Below are 23,900 nucleotides of genomic sequence, written 5' to 3' on the forward strand. Positions count from 1 at the left end.
TCTCCTAAGTTTAAGCCTCGGTTTATCGGCCCGTACAAGATATTGGAGATTCTTAACCCTGTGTCCTTTCGTTTGGACCTCCCTGCATCTTTTTCTATTCATAATGTCTTCCATCGGTCATTGTTGCGCAGGTATGAGGTACCGGTTGTGCCTTCCGTTGAGCCTCCTGCTCCGGTGTTGGTTGAGGGTGAGTCGGAGTACGTTGTCGAGAAGATCTTGGACTCCCGTGTTTCCAGACGGAGACTTCAGTATCTGGTCAAGTGGAAGGGCTACGGTCAGGAGGATAATTCTTGGGTGACAGCCTCTGATGTTCATGCCTCCGATTTGGTCCGTGCCTTTCATAGGGCTCATCCTGATCGCCCTGGTGGTTCTGGTGAGGGTTCGGTGCCCCCTCCTTGAGGGGGGGTACTGTTGTGAATTTGGTTTCTGGGCTCCCCCGGTGGCCACTGGTGGTACTGAACTTGTGTGCTTCATCTCCTCTGTTCACCTGTTTCCATCAGGATGTGGGAGTTTTCTATTTAACCTTGCTCCTCAGTCATTTCTATGCCGGCCAACAATGTTACCAGAAGCCTTTCTGTTGCATGTTCCTGCTCCTAGACTACTATCAGCTAAGTTGGACTTGTAGTCCTAAGTTTGTTTTGCATTTTTGTTCCAGTTCTCTGTGTTTGAATAATTCTGAGGCTGGAAGCTCTTGTGAGCTGAAATTGCCACTCTAGTGTCATGAGTTGATATTAGAGTCTTAAAGTAATTTCAGGATGGTGTTTTGAAAAGGGTTTTCAGCTGACTGTGTAGTTCCCTTTTCTGTCTTCCTACTATCTAGTAAGCGGACCTCAATTTGCTAAACCTATCTTCATACTTCGTATGTCAATTTCCTCTAAAATCACCGACAATATATGTGGGGGCTACTGTCTGCCTTGTGGGGAAAATTTCTCTAGAGGTAAGCCAGGTCTGTATTTTCCTCTGCTAGGGTCAGGCAGTCCTCCGGCTGGCGCTGGGCGTCTAGGGATAAAACGTAGGCACGCTACCTGGCCACTGTTAGTTGTGCGGTAGGTTTAGCTCACAGTCAGCTCGAGTTCCCATCTTCCAAGAGCTAGTCCTTTTGTATGCTTTACTACGGTCTCTTGCCATTGAGAACCATGACAGCTCAGTGTTATGAGCACTGCTAGATCTACCGCAGAGGAAACTATGATCGTATAAAAATTATATCATGCAGACCCTCAAGTGACCCATCACTGGAATCAGGATCTCTGCCCTTACATCAGATTACATAGCAAAAAAAACTGCTGACAAATTTCCTTGAAAATACATAACATATGAGAAAATTACTTTTTTATGATGCGATTATTAATTCCATTTACTCATTATTACAATTATAGCAAGTAAACTTATTGGTGGCAGAATAAAAAAAAAACAAATTTTCAAATAAAAGTGTGACCATATGACAATATCTTGTTTTTTCCTTGTACATATAGTAAGTTTCTATTGTATGACTACAAGCAGAGATCATGAGTTATAAAGAATCATACACAGCAAAGCATATTAAAATATGTATTTTTACTTACTGTCAGAATAAATATTATTTATTTGACATGCCGGTGTAACTAAAAGTGACATGTTTTGACACATTGGAGTCCATTAAAAGCTTGGTAGATCAATGGGGTCCAAGTCCTGAGTCCCCACTGGGCAGAATGGCTCAGCTCCTGCATTAGCATGGGCATAGCTGTGTGCAGTATTGTTGCTCTCTGGATTGAGAGATCATTGGGGGTCTCAGATCCTGGACCTGGATCTCCACTCATTTTGGGCACTAGTCTATAAAACAAGTAAAAAACATTTAGTGTCATTTTAAGCTCTAAGCATTGACTGAAAATATAGGAAATCCCATCATCCTATCCCAAGGGAATTATACCGCAGAGTATAGATAGTGGTGGATCAAGCCAAAAATCAATCAGGGGCCCAGAAACACGTCTTGCACAGGAGATCCTTGGTGCCAGTGTCTGCCATTGCACTGGAATCCGATCGAATGGAGAAGCAGCTATATAGTTTGTGTACTGTGCCTATGTTATCCTGAGAATACTGTGCCTAGGTCCCTTATCTGAAGTGCAGACTGTTTATCCGGATCTGTACACATTTTTATAGCCTAAACTTCAACCTTGCTGCATTTTCAGAATTCCACTGCATGTCCTAACAATTATTTTACAGGCTGTTAGTGGTGAATAACCTTGGAATGTCAGTATCATCTGTAGATCGCTAATGTATCACTGCCTTGGATTATAGCCAGTGATGAGTGAACGTGTTCGGATAAGGTGTTATCTGAGCATGCTCGGGTGCTAACCGAGGGACTTCGGCATGCTTGAAAAATATGTTCGAGTCCCCGCGACTACCAGCTAGCTCATACGGTGCTTTTTCCCCAACATACAGTCAAGGGTCATTCGCATGTTGCAGCTCTATAATAGAGTTCTTATTAGAGAGAAGAAAATTATGGAAATTAGAATTTGCCAGATTTCCAAAAATCTGATTTGTGGCAAATTGATTTAAGGCAAATCTAAAGTACTGAAAGACCTCCAATGGTCCGGAAAGGACATGTATGACACTCGGAGGTCTCTTATTACTGTATCCAATCCATTTCAAGACTTTTACTGAAAACACAGCCTTAGTAATGTCAAAGTGACCTCTACAAATATGGCTGTGGATGAATGGTAACCAGTAACAGTGATTCTCATAACTCTCTCCCTATAAATTAAATCGATATTATCTTTATCTCATATACAAATTGTTCTGCTGTCACACACACTATTTGTATAGTTTCTTCAGCGATTTATGATTCATCTCCCTTATCTCTATGGCTAAACCGTGAGCTATGACATTCTCTCACTATACAGATTATGGCTGCTGCATTCCCTGCCTCTGCTTTTATTCTCACATTGATAATCCATACTGATTGGCTGACTGGCTATCATGATGTGATTTCTGCAAAGTACTATGAGTTAGCCCAAGGTAATGGAAGACTTTTCTGGCAGATACAATGTTCTGCAGTGTATAAAATGGCAATTCATGTGTAGCGAATTACAAGTTGTTTGTATTCTCCATGTTCCTCTCATTCCTAAAAATTCTATATGAATTATTTAATAGAGTTCTTATCTCATTTCTATCACTGCCCCATTTTATTTTATAGATAAGTAATCAGTCAACTCGATGTAATTATTACATCTGCGTTATAAGTAAAACTGATTTGTGCTTATGAATGTTGCTCATGAAGTGTCTCACATGATGAAAACTGTAAAAAAGATAAGAAAGCACAATAAGTGTGTCAGGATATTAATGGTAAAGACAAAAGAAAAAAGGACAAAAAGAATTATGAAAGCAAAGGAAATAAGGTAACAGCTCAGACAAGAGGGGTAATAAACTCAATATTGAGCTCAAAGAAAAAGGGAAATGGTCCCTGGATTGTTCAATGTTCCTGCTGAAGACTATAAAAATCATTGCAGCGCTTTTTCTCTTACGGCATAACATTAAGCTATAAAATGTAATGAGTGCATTCCCTGGCTGTACAAAATATGTACAGAAAATCCTTCCGGAATATTATAAAAGCTTCTGAATGAGTGATCAAGCCAAGACGGGTGTTGTAGAGACTTGCATATAAGTGCCACCATTGCAAAGAAGTGCCTTTCGAAAGCAAATTTTAATTTTATTGTGTTCAAAAGGAAAATGATGATGCCAATGCGATGGCTCGGTCTACAAGAGGTAGTATGCCGCACATGGACTCTTGTGAATTGCAGTAGTGCTCTTCTGGACTAATTGGCCATGAGGCAGCCAAAAGGTCACCATGCATATTAAAGTCTGTTCAACCCAGCACTATTGCCAAGAGTGTGGATTTGCACAAGAGCTGTAGAAGTAAAGTCAGTCCAGGGCAAGGAGCAAACAAATGGTTAATTGTAGAGTTGTATCCTATCATCAGACAGATGGTCAATAGCAGGGACAGACAATTAGCAAACAAATAGTTAAACACAGGTAGAAGTGATGAAATGGCAAACTTGAAAGTTGCTTGCAGAAACGTTTACACACTGTTGCAGCAGCATTTGTAGCGTGAACAGCAACAGTGTAGCATGGAATATTCTGGTATGCCTACTGAAAACAAATTATAAGCGGCATGTCTGAGCCGGGAAGTAAATGCAGATAGATTATAAACAAGCAGGAGTTTACTGAAGAGATGATTAGCCAACTGAGAGAAATGGACGGTGATGCAAACTCCTGAAGTACATGTGGAACTGAATGCAAAGCTCACTAAATAGTTAGATAACACATTGCTGTCTGAGTTAAGGCCCCGTCACACTTAGCGACGCTGCAGCGATACAGACAACGATGCCGATCGCTGCAGCGTCGCTGTTTAGTCGCTGTGTTGTCGCTGGGGAGCTGTCACACAGACAGCTCTCCAGCGACCAATGATGCCGAGGTCCCCAGGTAACCAGGGTAAACATCGGGTTACTAAGTGCAGGGCCGCGCTTAGTAACCCGATGTTTACCCTGGTTACCAGTGTAAAATGTAATAAAAGAAACAGTACATACTCACCTTCGCGTCCCCCGGCGTCCGCTTCCTGCACTGACTGAGCGCCGGCCCTAACAGCAGAGCACAGCGGTGACGTCACCGCTGTGCTGTGCTTTCACTTTAAGGCCGGCAGTCAGTCAGTGCGGGAAGCAGACGGCAAGGGACCTGACGGACACCGGAATGTGAGTATGTAGTGTTTGTTTGTTTTTTACATTAACGATGGTAACCAGGGTAAACATCGGGTTACTAAGTGCGGCCCTGCGCTTAGTAACCCGATGTTTACCCTGGTTACCAGTGAAGACATCGCTGAATCCATGTCACACACACCGATTCAGCGATGTCATCGGGACCTCAACGACCAAAAAAAGGTCCAGGCCATTCCGACACGACCAGCGATCTCACAGCAGGGGCCGGGTCGCTGCTACGTGTCACACATAGCGAGATCGCTACTGAGGTCGCTGTTGCATCACAAAACTTGCTCGCTAGCGACCTCGCTTAGTGTGACGGGGGCTTTAGTCTGTCAAAGGTAATTGCAAGGGCACAGCAGTATCCCGGCATGGAGCTGCACAAAGATAAATGGTTTTAGGGAAAGGATCCAAGAGCTGGTTTCTGAGTCAGGACAGGTGAGTATCAAGAGTGTATTATGATGTTAAAGCTCACATAAATCATAGAAGAAAGAACTGACCTCTAGTAATATCCAGTAAGAGGGGAAAAGTCATAAGCCCAATGCTTTGGCATAGTATAGTCCTTCTTTATTAAAACCTAGAAATCAGAAATGAACCAAAGTGAAAGACGCGTTAAACATCACACAATAAAAATGAATTGCTAATAAAAATGGCCTGCATAGTTGTACATAGAAAGTGTAATTTGACTGTTTACTTAGTTTTAAGCTATTTTTATTGCTTCTAGCAGGTAGAGGGTTGGAGTCAACCAAAACTAGCAGTTCATGAGATCATGAGTAAAGGAAAAATACAAAGAAAATCTTTGTTTTAGCTTTCTTTATGGGATGTTTAAAGGGTAAACACCATTTTATTTTTCATTTCAGAAATCGATAGTATACATGAAATTGCTTTGAACGTCAGACTACCATCATTTTATAGACAATCATCTTGGCTATCTCATACATGAATTTGACTTGCACCTTTTTAGCGTATGATTAGTTATTCAGATTCTTGTCATGTCACTGCATTGCTACTGTCTCGCTCCTGGTGTTTGAAAAATCGTTTTCTTCCTGTATACCACAAAATACAACATGTTCTCACATATTATTATTATTATTATTATTATTATTATTATTATTATTATTTATTTATATAGCACCATTAATTCCATGGTGCTGTACATGAGAAGGGGTTACATCAAAATACAAATATCACTTAGAGTAAACAAACTAACAATGACAGACTGGTACAGAGGGAAGAGGACCCTGCCCTTGCGGGCTTACATTCTACAGGGTTATGGGGAAGGAGACAGTAGGTCGAGGGTTGCAGTAGCTCCAATGGTGTTGAGGTGGCTGTGTGGTCTTTACAGGCTGTAAGCTTCTTTGAAGAGGTGGGTTTTCAGGTTTCTTTTGAAGGATCCAAAAGTAGTGGATAACCGGATGTGTTGGGGCACAGAATTCCAGAGGATGGGTGATATTCGGGAGAAGTCTTGGAGGCGATTGGGTGAGGAGCGAATAAGCGTGGAGGAGAGGAGGAGGTCTTGGGAGGACTGGAGATTACGTGGGGGAAGATATTGAGAGATTAGTGTGGAAATATACGGAGGAGAAAGGTTATGGATGGCTTTGTAGGTTAGTGTTAGTAATTTAAACTGGATACGCTGAGAAATTGGGAGCCAGTGAAGGGATTTGCAAAGAGGGGAAGCAGGAGTGTAGCGAGGAGAGAAATTAATTAGTCGGGCAGCAGAGTTAAGGATGGACTGGAGGGGTGCGAGAGTGTTAGAAGGTAGGCCACAGAGGGGTATGTTGCAGTAGTCGAGGTGGGAGATGATTAGGGCATGCACGAGCATTTAGGTAGAGTGTGGATTGAGGAAAGGATGGATTCTGGAAATATTTTTGAGCTGGAGGCGACAGGAGGTGGCGAGAGCTTGGATGTGCGGTTTAAAGGACAGGGCAGAGTCAAGGGTTACTCCGAGGCAGCGGATTTTGGTGACAGGGGAAAGTGTGATTTCATTTATTTTGATAGATAGATCAGGTAGGGAAGATATGCGTGATGGAGGAAAGATAATGAGTTCAGATTTGTCCACATTGAGCTTGAGGAAGCGAGAGGAGAAGAAGGAGGATATGGCTGATAGACACTCTGGGACCACATTTCCTAATACAGTTGCATGTAAAAGTTTGGGCACCATTGGATGTATTTTAAATATAAATATATATATATATACACTCACTGGCCACTTTATTAGGTACACCTGTCCAACTTCTTGTTAACACTTAATTTCTAATCAGCCAATCACATGGCGGCAACTCAGTGCATTTAGGCATGTAGACATGGTCAAGACAATCTCCTGCAGTTCAAACCGAGCATCAGTATGGGGAAGAAAGGTGATTTGAGTGCCTTTGAACGTGGCATGGTTGTTGGTGCCAGAAGGGCTGCTCTGAGTATTTCAGAAACTGCTGATCTACTGGGATTTTCACGCACAACCATCTCTAGGGTTTACAGAGAATGGTCCGAAAAAGAAAAAAAATCCAGTGAGCGGCAGTTCTGTGGGCAGAAATGCCTTGTTGATGCCAGAGGTCAGAGGAGAATGGGCAGACTGGTTCGAGCTGATAGAAAGGCAACAGTGACTCAAATCGCCACCCGTTACAACCAAGGTAGGCCTAAGAGCATCTCTGAACGCACAGTGCGTCGAACTTTGAGGCAGATGGGCTACAGCAGCAGAAGACCACACCGGGTACCACTCCTTTCAGCTAAGAACAGGAAACTGAGGCTACAATTTGTACAAGCTCATCGAAATTGGACAGTAGAAGATTGGAAAAACGTTGCTTGGTCTGATGAGTCTCGATTTCTGCTGCGACATTCGGATGGTAGGGTCAGAATTTGGCGTAAACAACATGAAAGCATGGATCCATCCTGCCTTGTATGGAGCATCTTTGGGATGTGCAGCCGACAAATCTGCGGCAACTGTGTGATGCCATCATGTCAATATGGACCAAAATCTCTGAGGAATGCTTCCAGCACCTTGTTGAATCTATGCCACGAAGAATTGAGGCAGTTCTGAAGGCAAAAGGGGGTCCAACCCGTTACTAGCATGGTGTACCTAATAAAGTGGCCGGTGAGTGTGTATGTATGTATATATATATATATATATATATATACTGTGATAAATCGGCACACTTGGCTGCACCTGGGACAATGTCTCTTTAAATCTTCCACTGATTTGATATATACATGCAGCATAAATCAGTGCAAAGTAAAAAAAAACATGGTCCTTCTAGCAAAACAGTAAGACAAAACAGAACGGTATTCGGCCTGTGTACCTGCGGGGATCCTCCCACTCTCCAGACATACTTAACAACTAATGACTGAGAAGGCACACTATTTACCTTCTACACCCCGCTCTGTGGTGGAGATATGATGAACTACCTCCCATGCATTCTTTAGTTGTTCATATAATACCCAGCCCTTAAAATGGGTGATTAACCCTTCTCAGCACTTAGTGTGCTGGAGGAAACTTTTAAGTTTCAAATCATGGAAGCTAATAGCCTCAGTGAATCATATCTCCAGTACTTTGCCAGTGACTTTCTCACATATTCCCCCCTCTGCCCAAAGCCAGGGGTTTTGGCACCTTCAGTCATCAAACATGGAAGTCTAGACAGGGCGTCTGCATTGCCATGTAGCTTTCCGGGCCTGAGCTCCACATGAAAACTAAAGTTCTGGAGTGTTAGAAACCACCTAGTCACCCAGGCATTCTTCCCCTTCCTTGTGTTACACAATTGAATTCCCTGATTTAACTCGGATAACTTTGACCAAGTTTTAGGACTGAAAAGGCCCCGTCACACATAGCGACGCTGCAGTGATACAGGCAACGATGCAGATCGCTGCAGCGTCGCTGTTTAGTCGCTGTGTGGTCACTGGAGAGCTGTCACACAGACCGCTCTTCAGCGACCAACGATGCCGAAGTCCCCGGGTAACCAGGGTAAACATTGGGTTGCTAAGCCCAGGGCCACGCTTAGTAACCCGATGTTTACCCTGGTTACCAGTGTAAAATGTAAAATAACAAACACTACATACTCACCTTCGCGTCCCCCGGTGTCCGCTTCCTGCACTGACTGAGCGCCGGCCCTAACAGCAGAGTGGTGACGTCACCGCTGTGCTTTCACTTTACGGCCGGCAGTCAGTCAGTGCGGGAAGTGGACGGCAAGGGACCTGACGGACACCGGAATGTGAGTATGTACTGTTTGTTTTTTTTTACATTTACGATGGTAACCAGGGTAAACATCGGGTTACTAAGCGCGGCCCTGCGCTTAGTAACCCGATGTTTACCCTGGTTACCAGTGAAGACATCGCTGAATCCATGTCACACACACCGATTCAGCGATGTCAGCGGGACCTCAACGACCAAAAAAGGTCCAGGCCATTCCGACACGACCAGCGATCTCACAGCAGGGGCCGGGTCGCTGGTACGTGTCAAACATAGCGAGATCGCTACTGAGGTCGCTGTTGCGTCACAAAACTTGTGACTCAGCAGCGATCTCGCTAGCGATCTCGCTATGTGAGACGGGGCCTTTAGGGTTATGGTTTCTTGACAATCATCATTAGAAAGGGCCAGGTGATGCAATTTCCCAGCTTGAAAAAAACCTCTAACCTTGTAACAAAAACAGCAGCTATGGGTTCTTCTAAGCAGCTGCCTAGCACTCTGGAAATGAAAATGGTGTAGGCCCACAAAGAAGGAGAAGGCTATAAGAAGATAGGAAAGTGTTTTCAAGTTGCCCTTTCCTCAGTTTGGGATGTAATTAAGAAATGGCAGTTAACAGGAGCAGTTGCAGTCAAGATAAGGTCTGAAAGACCAAGCAAAATTTCAGTGCGAGCTGCTCATAGGTTTGCTAGAGAGGCAAATCAGTACCCTTGCTTGACTGCAAAAGACACAGAATTTCAGGAAAAGAACAACTAGTCAACCATTAAGCATGGGGTGATTCATGCATCAGGGTTGTGTTGCAGCCAATGGCATAGGAACATTTCATGGGTAAAGGGAAGAATGGATTCAATGAAATTTCAACAAATTCTTGATGCCAACATTACACCATCTATAAAAAAAGTTGAAGTTGAAAACAGGCTGGCTTCTACAAATGGATAATGACCCTAAACACACATCAAAATCCACAATAGACTCCCTCAAAAGGAGCAAGCTGAAGGTTTTACAATGACCCTCACAGTCAACTGATCTGAATATAATTAAAAATCTGTGGTTAGACCACAAAATAGCAGTGCATGCAAGATAACCCAGGAATGTAACAGAACTGGAAGAATTTTCCAAGGAATAATGGATGAAAATCCCTCAAACAAGAATTGAAAGACTCTTGTCTGGCTGCAAAGAGTGTTTACAAGTTGTGATACTTTGAAAAGGAGGTACTACAAGGTACCAATCCTTGTATAACACGTATCCTTAATCAAATAATAAAGCCTCAAAAAACCATAGAAATCAATACACAATTCCCATTGAATACCAGGGAAAAACGGAGGCATACAAAAAAAGATAAAGTATACAATATTTTATTAGAACAACAATAAAATTGGTATGACCACGACAACTATGCTAAACAAGATAATTATCAAATTAAAAATGAAAAGGCAGCTACAGGGCAGTAATAAATGTACACAGAATTTTATGGGGCATATTTTGAAAATGGCCTACTATTCTCATGATATAAGCGTATACTTTTATGTCAAGCAAATAAAGTGCAAAAAGTGCCAAAAGGCCACCATTTATATAGAAAATTACAAAAATATCAGAGGGCAACAACCATTCATGTAACCCATATATAAGATTATCAGTAAAGTGCAAAAAGTGCTAAAGGCATATAGCCATATGAAGGCCTAATAGTCACAGTACGTATGTGGAGCGCCCCCACGTGTAGGGCAATGGGGTACTCGGTACCGGGTCTATCTCTCTCTCGGTTCTGGGGATGTCACGGTGGCCCGACCCGGTCCGTGGCCCTTCTGAGGGGCGTCCAATTAAAGGTGGAGTTGTTTGTACGGTGTTCGTGATGCCACCTGTGGTATTCGGTCAGGGTGACCGACGCTGCTAGGGGTCCGCTAGGGTGATGGAATGGCAGCTAGATGGTATACCTTCCCACAGGTGAAGTATGTCCCCAGGGCTTCCCAGATGTGTAGGTGGTGATGGTGGACGTCGTAAGGCGCAATGAATAACGAGGACACAAAGGTTGCAGTCTCTTTACCTTTTACTGAAGACTTCAGAGTCCACAGTCCAGAGTACCGTTCACAGGGCAGGCAGAGTCCGGCCGGTCCGAAGGCACATCCAGAGTTCCCTTATCCAGGTGGAAATCAGTAGCCTTCCTACTAGCGCCTGTGTGTTGTAGTACCTCCCTACTGAGCACCACGGGATAGTCCTCACAACTTTCGTGGATGTTTCTGATGTTCTCTCTCTCTCTGTCCCCCAGATGATATGGATAGGACAAACCGTATGACGGGGTAGGCCTGGAGCTATTTTATAGGGACCCTAGAGACGCCCCTCTCCCACAATTTGCCTCCGTTGTCTTCATTAGGTTAAAGGTTGGGCAGCCAACTTGGAATTAACTGTCCTGCCGTTGTTTGAAGTAATGCGTAGACCCTATTACTCCCTCGGTGTTCCGGCCACCGGCTACGTGCCTCAGAAGGAGGCTGCCGATCTTGGGGCAGAACTCCTCCCTGTGCTGTGATCTCGTTTCTCACTCTCCACAATATACTTCGCTTCTTGTCCTTTCTTAGGGTGCTGCCGCAATGGAGTGCAGACGCAGCTCCGTAACGTTCTATCTCGTGCTTGGTCTCTGTCAGGATCCCACCCCTGACAGGGACCCTCTGTCTGCAGCTCAGATGTTCCTCCTTCTCCCCCTGTCTGCCTGACAGGTCCTCTCTGGGTCCAACCCAGGCAGCTTCTGACTGACTTCCTATCCAACCCACCAGTTTTACCCGTGTGTGAGGAGTGGCCTAGTAGATAGAACCTTTGCTCCCCCTGGTGGACTGGAGTGTGAAGTGTAGTGTGTGACTGTGATAACTGGTCAGGTGAACTCCTTTAGTACCATCAGACGTAACATCACTCCCCCTGGTGGAAGAGCGACATTACTGCAAGACTAGGACTCTGTTCACGCTGTAGTGACATCATCACGCCCTCTGCACTGAGACATCACAGAGTTCAGATGCAGAGGGGGATTGATGGGAGAGTGTCAACTGATGGGAAATGATGGCTCTATCACCTATGTCCTCACATTCTAGAGGGAAAGTGAGAGGATTTTTTTTCTTCCCATAACATTACCAAAAAATAATGAAAAACAATAGCAATAATTTTGTTTTCAACAGCAAACAACAGACATATTTGGTGTAACTGAAATTGTGATGACTTGCACAACACAGTGATCTGATTATTTATGAGGATCGGTAAATGGTGTAAAACAAATAGCGTTGGTGTAAAAAATGGTGTTATTGATATTTTTTCTCTATTAAACCCATCTGACTCTATATGTCAGATGTCATATAGTGAAGTTAGATAAAGATGAGAAAGTTCTGCCTACTACGACTGTGAATTAATGAACAAAAAATAAATCCAAAAGGTCCCAACTAGAGATGAGCAGGATGCACAGATGAGGCCGTACCAGCCCTGGGTGACCAAAAGTTTTGCCGGGAAGGCGGAAGGTTAGAGGTTAGTGGTTTCTCATCCAGCCATCAGGTACCACTGACCCGCATCCTGAATCGATCGGCTCATCTCTATTCCCAACTGTACTGGATACAGCAGACAGTCCCGGATTTGGGTATATGCCCTGCAGTCTCAGGCGTCTTCTGAATGTTCCTCACTGCCTCCGCCCTTCTGCAACTTCTCCTGCAAGGGTAGAAAGAAAAGGTAAATGGGCGTGTATTGGGGTGTGGCCAGGGACATGGTCAAAATTTGCAATGCTGCGCTACGCGTGTCGAATATTTTGCCCCTGTTTCTGTTCTTCAAAAGTTGGGAGGTATGGGACGGGTGAACACTGATTCATGCCAGCTCCTATGTTTAAAATCCTGACAGAATGCAGTACATAAGCATACCTGTTTATTAACTAAAGGTGATTAGAAATAAAAAATAATATTTAAATGTATGCTATTTACTTATTTTAGAAGAATTCTTGGAGAACCTCTTTAAGAAGTTTGGACATAAGCTGATAACAAGGATGGCCAACGAAAAGATTTAGAGTGCACAATACTTCCCATGATACAGATTGTCAATATTATCAAGGACTATGATATTATTGCCACTGCCAGTAACCCTGAAAGTAGCTGTATGAAGAACATTGCCTAAAGATTGTTGAAAATGCTGTCCAATTATTGGAAAAAGAAATAAATGCATTCTCAATAATGATCTAAGCTTACCTACACACTCCAAATACAATGGCTTCAAGCTGCTCCAACGTCTGTAGGAAAATGGACTTCAAGTTTGAGAACCAAGGAAGACTGCTTTTAAGAGAGAAAATGAAAATTCAAATTGGAGAAGGCCAAAATGCGTATCTGAAAAGTTTATTTATTTTGTGGTACAATGTCTGATAGAGTGACCCAGTCCTATGTCTTGGTCATCTGTGATTTTAACACAATAACAGCCTCCAGACTAACAGCTACTAAGCCCTGAAATATTCTGATTTCTTGCAGAAACCATATGCAGTGTTATTATAAGAATAGCCAATTATTAGTCATAAAGGTTTTCTTCTGTGACTAATATTAATAAGTACATCCAATTATTACTTCTGTTTGTTTTAATATTGCTATGGAAATACAGTTATCATCCAACTGTTCAATGTGTTTCTCTGTCTATGGAGATAAATGTTTCACCATATCTTCAAACGGGAGCTGGGGGTCTTTTAAATGTAGTGTAAGAAAAGATCACTTTATAAGGAAAAGTAATCCTAATACTTCACAACACTGCACAGTCAACCGCCTTGAGTTGCTCTACAATCTTAAAGAAGCAATCCCATCTACAGCTCTGTCAAAAATTAAGAGACCACCACATCAAAACCCTTTCATGGGCAGCCCAATCTCCAGACCTGAACCCCATTGAAAACCTCTGGAATGTAATCAAGAGGATGATGGATAGTCACAAGCCATCAAACAAAGAAGAACTGCTTACATTTTTGCGCCAGAAGCAGTGTGAAAGACTGGTGGAAAGCATGCCAAGACGCATGAAAGCTGTGATTAAAAATCATTGTTATTCCACAAAATATCGATTTCTGAACTCTTCCTGAGTTAAAACATTAGTATTGTTGTTTCTAAATGGTTATCAACTTGTTTTCTTTGCATTATTTGAGGTCTGAAAGCACTGTTTTTTTTGGTTTAATTTTGACTATTTCTCCATTTCAGAAAAAAAGTACAAAACTTATTTCTTGGAAATTCAGAGAAATGTTGTCAGACGTTTATAGAATAAATGAACAATTTACATTTTACTCAAAAATATACCTATAAAGAGGAAAAACAGACAAACTGAACATTTTGCAGTGGTCTCTTAATTATTGCCAGCGCTGTATATTTTTAATGAAATGTGTATTTCTGTAGTGTGAATGTGTTCTTATACTCACCTACGGCCGTTCTCTCCGGTCTCCAGCGCCGTTCTGCTCCTCTTCTCAGTGACATCACCAATATTGTCACTAATCAGCTCACTCAGTGCCAGTAGTCTAGTTTATGATGTAAGTGTATGGAGCCTTGTTCTGATGCTCCACAGGTTGACATTGCGAAAAAGCCACTTTAGGGTCACAGAGAGAGTGCCGTGTGAGCCAGGGAGTCTGTATAGTGGTGACATGACTGAGAAATCAAGCAGAACTAATACAGAATTAATACACTCACACTATATTGCATGCATATATACACACATTTCATATATAAGATACATGGGAGTGCTTCTTTAACCCCTTTCTGCCATTAGACGTACTATCCTGTCGAGGTGACCTGGGACTTAATTCCCAGGGACGGGATAGTACGTCATAGGCGATCGGCCGCGCTCACGGGGGGAGAGCAGCAGATCGTGGCCAGGTGTCAGCTGATTATTACAGCTGACATCCAGCACTATGTGCCAGGAGCAGTCACGGACTGCTCCCGGCACATTGACCCCCGGAACACTGCGATCAAACATGCAGCATTCTGGTGGCATAGGGAGGGGCTCCCTGTGTGCATCCCTGAGACCCTCGGAACAACACTTCCTCCTCCCAGCAGGCGCCCGCAAGCCTCCAGCACTGCATGTCAGATCACTGATCTGACAAAGTGCTATGCAAAAGTGTCAAATCAGCGTTCTGACACTACATAGTGATGTCCCAACCTGGGACAAAGTAAAAAAAATATATATTATCATGTGTAACAAAAAAAAAATAATCCGAAAACATTATCTTGTCCCACAACAAATTAGCTGCCATACAGCACCATCAGCAAAAAAGTAAGAAAGTTTAGCCCTCAGAATTAAGGCTAGGTTCAGATTGCGTTAGTGCAATCCGTTTAGCGCGAGCGCTAGCGGATTGCGCTAACGCAATGTCTTTTTCGGGGCCGCGTTCAGGGGTCGCGTTAACGTCCCCGCTCTCGCAGATCCCCGATCTGCGAGAGCGGGGAACGGACCTCTGGCGCGCCGCGGACGCTGCAAGCAGCGTCCGAGGCGCGCTACAAAAGACCGGCACATCGCTAGCGCGTGCTGAAAAAGTTACCCTTGGGAAAATACAAAACTGGGGGCTAAAAAATTATTTTTGATTAAAAAAAAAGATTTTTTATTTTCACGGCTCTGCGTTATAAACTTTAGTGAAACACTTGGGGATTCAAAGTTCTCACAACACATCTAGATAACTTCCTTGGGGGGTCTATTTTCCAAAATGGGGTCACTTTTGGGGGGTTTCCACTGTTTAGGCACATCAGGGGCTCTCCAAACAAGACATGGCGTCCTATCTCAATTCCAGCCAATTTTGAATTAAAAAGACAAAAGGCGCTCCTTCCCTTCTGAGCTCTGCCATGCGACCAATCGGTGGTTTACCCCCACATATGGTGTATCAGCGTACTCAAGACAAATTGCACAACAATGTTTGGGATCCAATTTCTCCTGTTACCCTTGGGAAAATAAGAAATTGGGGGCAAAAAATCATTTTTGTGAAAAAAATGAGATTTTTTATTTTTAGGGCTCTACATTATAAAGTTCTGTGAAGCACTTGGGGGTTTAAAGTGCTCACCACACATCTAGATAAGTTCCTTAGGGGGTCTACTTACCAAAATGGTGTCACTTTTGGGGGGTTTCCACTGTTTGGGCACATCAGGGGCTCTCCAAACGCAACATGGCATCCTATCTCAATTCAAGCCAAATTGCATTGAAAAGTCAAATTGCGCTCCTTCCCTTCCGAGCTCTGCCATGCGCACAAACAGTGGTTTACCCCCACATATGGGGTATCGGCATACTCAGAACAAATTGTCCGACAACCTTTGGGGTCCAATTTCTCCTGCTATGGCAAAATAAAATAAATTGGATCTGAAATAAATTTTTTTAGAATTGTCACATTTGGGTATTTTCTATCATATAGACCCCTCAAAGTGACTTCATATGTGATGTGGTCCCTAAAAAAATGGTGTTGTAAAAATGAGAAATTGCTGGTCAACTTTTAACCCTTATAACTCCCTAACAAAAAAATGTTAGTTCCAAAATTGTGCTGATGTAAAGCAGACATGTGGGAAATGTTACTTATTAAGTATTTTGTGTGACGTATCTCTGTGATTTAAGGGCATGAAAATTGAAAGTTGGAAAATTGCGAAATTTTCAAAATTTTTGCCAACTTTCCGTTTTTTTCACAAATAAACGCAAGTAATGTCAAGGAAATTTTACCACTACCATGAAGGACAACATATCACGAGAAAACAATGTCAGAATCACTAGGATCCGTTGAAGCGTTCCAGAGTTATAACCTCATAAAGGGACAGTGGTCAGAATTGTAAAAATTGGCCCTCTCATTAACATGCAAACCACCCTTGGGGGTTAAGGGGTTAATAAGCAGAGTAATTGTTTGATATCTGTATGGATTAAATAATAGAACTCTAGTAATGTTCTCTTAGTAATTTTCTAGAGTTTGCAAAGATGAAAGCAGCACAGTAAATAGTTGCTAACATCAGTAAATAATGCTTACTGGGAACGAAGGATTAACTAGCAGGCAGTAAAGAGTGGTTTAACCAGCAAGTCTGAAGGTTTGTATAAATCACAGAAGTTTACAAATATGACTGCATTGGAAATCACTAGAAAAGAGCAAACTCCAAACAAGCAGCAACTGAAGACATTACAGGCTCAAGTCACAGACACAGGGGTGAGACTAAGTGAGCCTTAAAAGATTTTGGGAAATTGTGTCAATGAAGAACGTTGGGCCACTTGTAAGAGCTAATGTGGAGTACGATAAGTGGTCATTCATTGCCAAAGAGAGTGGAGCTCAGCCCTGAAGATGAAACACCCATGGCCAAAGTGTTGTCAGCTGCATTCCATGTAAATCATTCATACAGGCCATCTGCACACAAATAATTGTAAGTATGCTCCCATCTTGACATTTTAGCAAAGTTCATTAGAATAAATGTTGTTTAGACCCTTTTAAAATAAAAATACACAACTCTTTTCCCCTGAAACATTCTTTTATTATAGCATATAGTGATGCTGGAAAAAGCTGGCTGACTAAGGCTAATTAATTAAGAATAATTAAGTTGAATTTCAAATTTACGTTATGTTGTATGAACTGTGTTAGCTTGTCTCAAGTAACATTTACGCCAGATGCTGAGCTAAAATATTTTTTCTTTCTGATGAGGATAAGACAGTGGCCTACATTGAGTCATGTAAAAATTGGCCACATATTCCTTGATAAATGTATAATGTATCGTATATTATGTATGGAATCAGTTATACCCAATGAACAACCACCAGGTATGCAATTTAAAGACAGTGCTACCCTAAATTCTCTGTCTTCAGTCAGCTCTGTTAATTGTGTGAAGGTTCCAGTGAGGATGGACATACATGTCAAGGTGTTTTCCAAGCCCTGATTATTGCAATGATGCAAAGGTTAGTGAGCAAATTCATACTAAATTAGATTATTAAGACATCTTGCCGATGTAATGAATGTAAAGTGACCTCTCATGATATCATCAAACCTTACACGTAAATAAATCCTGTCATGATTTGTGCTGTCTGAACATAAGCAGACACATATAGAAGAGGGCCCTGTACAAGAACAATACATGGACTCTTTGCAGTCCAATATCTCATCATAATGCACAATTCTACTTGTTTTAGAGGTAGAAGTGGGCCCCCTTTCCTCTTCAGTCCCTAGACAGCTGCACAGGCTTCACCAATGGTATGTCCACCCCTGTGTACATGGTCACATAAAAGCCAATTGGCAGTAGTTTAATAGCCTATTTATGCTGAATGATCACAATTAGGGTTGAGCGATACCGTCCGATACTTGAAAGTATCGGTATCGGAAAGTATCGGCCGATACCGGCAAAGTATCGGATCTAATCCGATACCGATACCCGATACCAATACAAGTGAATGGGACTCAAGTATCGGACGGTAAATCAGCCCTTTCAGTCCTTCTATATAGGGTTCTGGAGGGGGGGGAGAGTGTGGGCGGTGCGTGGGCGGAGACTGCGTGTCTCTGTGCGGGCGGGGTCTGTGCGGGCCTGCCAGGGATCTCATTCTATGCGGCCGGCGCTGTATGCCCAGGCTTGATGCGGCGTGCCGGGGCTTGATGCGGCGTGGGAGGGCTCTGCGGCGTGCTGGGGGGGTCTATGCGGCGTGAGGGGGTCTAAGCGGCGTGAGGGGCTCTCTGCGGCGTTCTGGGGCGTCTATGCGGCGTGCTGGGGGATCTATGCGGTGTGAGGGGCTCTCTGCGGCGTTCTGGGGCGTCTATGCGGCGTGCTGGGGGATCTATGCGGCGTGAGGGGCTCTCTGCGGCGTTCTGGGGCGTCTATGCGGCGTGCTGGGGGGTCTATGCGGCGTGCTGGGGGGTCTATGCGGCGTGCTGGGGGGTCTATGCAGCGTGCTGGGGGGTCTATGCGGCGTGCGGGGGTCTCAGCGGCGTGCGGGGGTCTCTGCGGCGTGCTGGGGGGTCTCTGCGGCGTGGGGGGGGGTCTCTGCGGCGTGGGGGGGGTCTCTGCAGCGTGGGGGGGTCTCAGTGCGGGCATCGTCCGATGGGACTACAAGTCCCATCGGGCTATGCCTGCTACACTGACAGTGATTGACACATTAGCCAATGATGGGACAGTAGTAGTCCCATCATCCGGCTAATGTGTTGAATGAAAAAAAAAAAATACTCCATACATACATTCTACATACATACATACATACATATAGACATACAGTACATTCATACATTACATACATGACATACATTACTTTAAACATAGATTACATACTCACCATTACTTGTCATTTTGATCCCCGAAGCCAGTGTCATCTATAAAAAATGTGAAAAAAACAAACAACCAATATACTCCCTGTCCGCAGAAATCCACGGGAGTGGGAAGAGAGGGGCTAAGTGCCGGAATTGGCGCATCTTACGGATGCGCCATTTTCGAGGCGGCTGCGGACTGGTATTTGTAGCCGGGGGGGGGGGCCAATATCCATGGCCCCTCTCTAGGCTATGAATATCAGCCCGCAGCTGTCTGCGTAGCCTTTCTGGCTATAAAATATAGGTGGACCCCACGTCATTTTTTTGGGGGGTCCCCCTATTTTAATAGCCAGTAAAGGCTACGCAGACAGCTGCGAGCTGATATTCATAGCAGGCTACAAATATTGGCCCCCGGCCGTCGGCTTTCCCCCTCTGGCGCAGAAAATTGCGCGGGAGCCCACGCCGTTTTTTTCCATTTTTTTTTTTTTTAAATTCAACGCTCATAAAGGCCTCTTTCACCCTTGCGTCAGTACGGGTCCGTCGCTATGCGTCGAGCCGACGTACCGACGCACGTTGTGAAATTTGTACACGACGTGGGCAGCGGATGCAGTTTTTCAACGCATCCACTGCCCATTCTGAAGTGCGGGGAGGAGGGGGCAGAGTTTCTGCTGCGCATGCGCAGTAGAAAATGGCAGACGCGACGGACAAAAAAACGTTCACTTGAACGTTTTTTCGTGCCGACGGTCCGCCAAAACTCGACGGATCCGTTGCAGAACGGACGCGACGTGTGGCCATTCGTCGCGATCCGTCGCTAATACAAGTCTATGGGGAAAAAAAATGCATCCTGCGAGCACATTTGCCGGATCCATTTTTTTCCGCCAGATCCGTTTTTTCAGTCGGATTCGTTGTTTTCCGCCAGATCGTTTTTTTTCCACCGGATCCGTTTTTTTCCGCCAGATCCGTTTTTTTTACATTGGATCCGTTTTTTTCTGCCAGATCTGTTTTTTTCCACCGGATCCGTTTTTTTTCCACCAGATCCGTTTTTTTTCCGCCAGATCCGTTTTTTCCTGCCGGATCCATTTTTTTCCGCCAGATCCGTTTTTTCTCATAGAGTTGTAATAGCGCCGGATTGCGCCTGATGGCCACACATTTCATCCGTTTTTTGCAGGATTCGTTAAAAAAAACTGTTTCCGCCGGACGGAAAACTCATAGGAACGTTTTTTGTCCGTTATTTTTTTTTGGTGCGGTTTTTGATGCAGTTTTTGATGCAGTTTTTGGTGCTTTTTTTGCTGCAGGTTTTTGGTGCTGTTTTTGATGCAGTTTTTGATGCAGTTTTTGGTGCTTTTTTGCTGCAGGTTTTTGGTGCGGTTTTTGATGCAGTTTTTGGTGCAATTTTTGATGCGGTTTTTGATGCAGTTTTTGGTGCTTTGTGCTGCAGGTTTTTGGTGCGGTTTTTGATGCAGTTTTTGGTGCAGTTTTTGATGCGTTTTTTGATGCAGTTTTTGGTGCTTTTTTGCTGCATGTTTTTGGTGCGGTTTTTGATGTAGTTTTTGGTTCAGTTTTTGATGCAGTTTTTGGTGCTTTTTTTGCTGCAGGTTTTTGGTGCGGTTTTTGATGCAGTTTTTGGTGCTGTTTTTTATGTAGCTTTTTGTTGAGGTTTTTGATGCAGTTTTTGGTGCTTTTTTTGCTGCAGGTTTTTGATGCCGTTTTTGATGCAGTTTTTGGTGCTTTTTTGCTGCAGGTTTTTGGTGCAGTTTTTGATGCGGTTTTTGATGCAGTTTTTGGTGCTGTTTTTGATGTAGCTTTTTGATGCGGTTTTTGATGCAGTTTTTGGTGCTTTTTTTGCTGCAGGTTTTTGGTGCTGTTTTTGGTGCTTTTTTGCTGCAGGTTTTTGATGCAGTTTTTGGTGCAGTTTTTGGTGCAGTATTTGATGCAGTTTTTGGTGTTTTTTGCTGCAGGTTTTTGGTGCGGTTTTTGGTGCAGCAAAAAAGCACCAAAAACTGCATCAAAAACCGCATCAAAAACTGCACCAAAAACTGCATCAAAAACTGCACCAAAAACCTGCAGCAAAAGCACCAAAAACTGCATCAAAAAACGCATCAAAATCTGCACCAAAAACTGCATCAAAAACTGCACCAAAAACCTGCAGCAAAAAAAGCACCAAAAACTGCATCAAAAACTGAACCAAAAACTACATCAAAAACCGCACCAAAAACCTGCAGCAAAAAGCACCAAAAACTGCATCAAAAACCACATCAAAAACTGCACCAAAAACTGCATCAAAAACCGCACCAAAAACCTGCATCAAAAAAAGCACCAAAAACTGTATCAAAAACTAAACCAAAAACTACATCAAAAACCGCACCAAAAACATGCAGCAAAAAAGCACCAAAAACTGCATCAAAAACCGCATGTTTTTGGTGCGGTTTTTTATGTAGTTTTTGGTTCAGTTTTTGATGCAGTTTTTGGTGCTTTTTTTGATGCAGGTTTTTGGTGCGGTTTTTGATGCAGTTTTTGGTGCAGTTTTTGATGCGGTTTTTGATGCAGTTTTTGGTGCTTTTTGCTGCAGGTTTTTGGTGCGGTTTTTGGTGCAGTTTTTGATGCGGTTTTTGATGCAGTTTTTGGTGCTTTTTTGCTGCATGTTTTTGGTGCGGTTTTTGATGTAGTTTTTGGTTCAGTTTTTGATGCAGTTTTTGGTACTTTTTTTGCTGCAGGTTTTTGGTGCGGTTTTTGATGCTGTTTTTGATGCAGGTTTTTGGTGCGGTTTTTCATGCAGTTTAGTTTTGATGCAGGTTTTGATGAGGTTTTTGGAAAATAAATAAACGGAAAATGTGCATGATTTGAATGGAAACATGCATGAAAAATAACGGACAAAAAACGTTCCTATGAGTCTTCCGTCCGGCGGAAAGTTTTTTTTTACGAATCCTGCAAAAAACGGATGAAATGTGTGGCCATCAGGCGCAATCCGGCGCTATTACAACTCTATGAGAAAAAACGGATCTGGCGGAAAAAAATGAATCCGGCAGGAAAAAACGGATCCGGCGGAAAAAAAACGGATCTAGCGGAAAAAAACGGATCCGGTGGTAAAAAACCGATCTGGCGGAAAACAACGGATCCGACTGAAAAAACGGATCTGGTGGAAAAAAACGGATCCTGCAAATGTGCTCGCAGGATGCATTTTTTTTCCCCATAGACTTGTATTAGCGACGGATCATGACGAATGGCCACACGTCGCGTCCGTTCTGCAACGGATCCGTCGAGTTTTGGCGGACCGTCGGCACGAAAAAACGTTCAAGTGAACGTTTTTTTGTCCGTCGCGTCTGCCATTTTCTACTGCGCATGCGCAGCAGAAACTCTGCCCCCTCCTCCCCGCACTTCAGAATGGGCAGTGGATGCGTTGAAAAACTGCATCCGCTGCCCACGTCGTGTACAAATTTCACAACGTGCGTCGGTACGTCGGCTCGACGCATAGCGACGGACCCGTACTGACGCAAGGGTGAAAGAGGCCTTTATGAGCGTTGAATTTAAAAAAAAAAAAAATGGAAAAAAACGGCGTGGGCTCCCGCGCAATTTTCTGCGCCAGAGGGGGAAAGCCGACGGCCGGGGGCCAATATTTGTAGCCTGCTATGAATATCAGCTCGCAGCTGTCTGCGTAGCCTTTACTGGCTATTAAAATAGGGGGACCCCCCAAAAAAATGACGTGGGGTCCACCTATATTTTATAGCCAGAAAGGCTACGCAGACAGCTGCGGGCTGATATTCATAGCCTAGAGAGGGGCCATGGATATTGGCCCCCCCCCCCCGGCTACAAATACCAGTCCGCAGCCGCCCCGAAAATGGCGCATCCGTAAGATGCGCCAATTCCGGCACTTAGCCCCTCTCTTCCCACTCCCGTGTAGCGGTGGGATATGGGGTAATAAGGGGTTAATGTCACCTTGCTATCGTAAGGTGACATTAAGCCAGGTTAATAACGGAGAGGCGTCAATAAGACGCCTGTTGTGAATTTGGATTCTGGGCTCCCCCGGTGGCCGCTTGTGGAATTGGACTTGTCATCCTCTTTCCTGTTTCACCTGGTTCCATCAGTAGTGGGTGTCGCTATTTAAGCTCATTTCTCTGGTGGTTTCTTGCCGGTCAACAATGTTATCTGATGCCTCTCAGTGCTTGTTCCTGCTTCTAGACTACTACTAGATAAGTTGGACTTTTGTCCATGTTTTGTTTTGCCTATTTGTTCCAGTTCACAGCTGAAGTTTTGTTACTGTGTCTGGAAAGCTCTCGTTGATCAGGGATTGCTACTCTGGCGTTATGAGTTAATGCCAGAGTTTAAGGTAATCTCTGGATGGTGTTTTGTTAGTGTTTTTCTGCTGACCATGAAAGTATACTATCTGTCTTCTGCTATCTAGTAAGCGGACCTCAAATTTGCTAAGACTATTTTCCTGCTGCGTTTGTTGTTTCATCTGAACTCACCGTCATTATATGTGGGGGGCTACTGTCTTCTTTGGAATATTTCTCTAGAGGTGAGCCAGGTCTTATATTTCCCTCTGCTAGCTATTTAGGTCTTAGGCCAGAGCTGGGCATCTAGCGATAAATAGGAAATGCTACCTGGCTATTTCTAGTTGCGCGGCAGGCTTAGTTCATGGTCAGTATAGTTCCATCTTCCGAGAGCTTGTCCCTCTATAGGCTTGCTATGATCTCTGCCTGCAGAGATCATGACAGCTTGACCGGCCAATAAAGTGTTAAAGACCCAGGTTGAGAAAGGAGAGTTATAAGAAGTCTGCTGGAATTTTTTTTTTTTTTTCCTCCAG

The 23,900-nt window shown here is 43.7% G+C and overlaps 1 long non-coding RNA gene across 1 annotated transcript; it reads left to right on the forward strand.

Annotated features, from left to right (window-relative positions):
- The first annotated feature begins 5,138 nt into the window (after positions 1-5,138).
- Positions 5,139-13,514, forward strand: LOC143809826 (uncharacterized). The gene is made up of 3 exons (XR_013222476.1): positions 5,139-5,165; positions 12,308-12,594; positions 12,849-13,514. It is a non-coding gene; the product is annotated as an uncharacterized LOC143809826 (long non-coding RNA).
- Positions 13,515-23,900: the final 10,386 nt, after the last annotated feature.

The sequence above is a fragment of the Ranitomeya variabilis genome, chromosome 2, assembly GCF_051348905.1.
Source record: "Ranitomeya variabilis isolate aRanVar5 chromosome 2, aRanVar5.hap1, whole genome shotgun sequence".
Taxonomy (NCBI): domain Eukaryota; kingdom Metazoa; phylum Chordata; class Amphibia; order Anura; family Dendrobatidae; genus Ranitomeya; species Ranitomeya variabilis.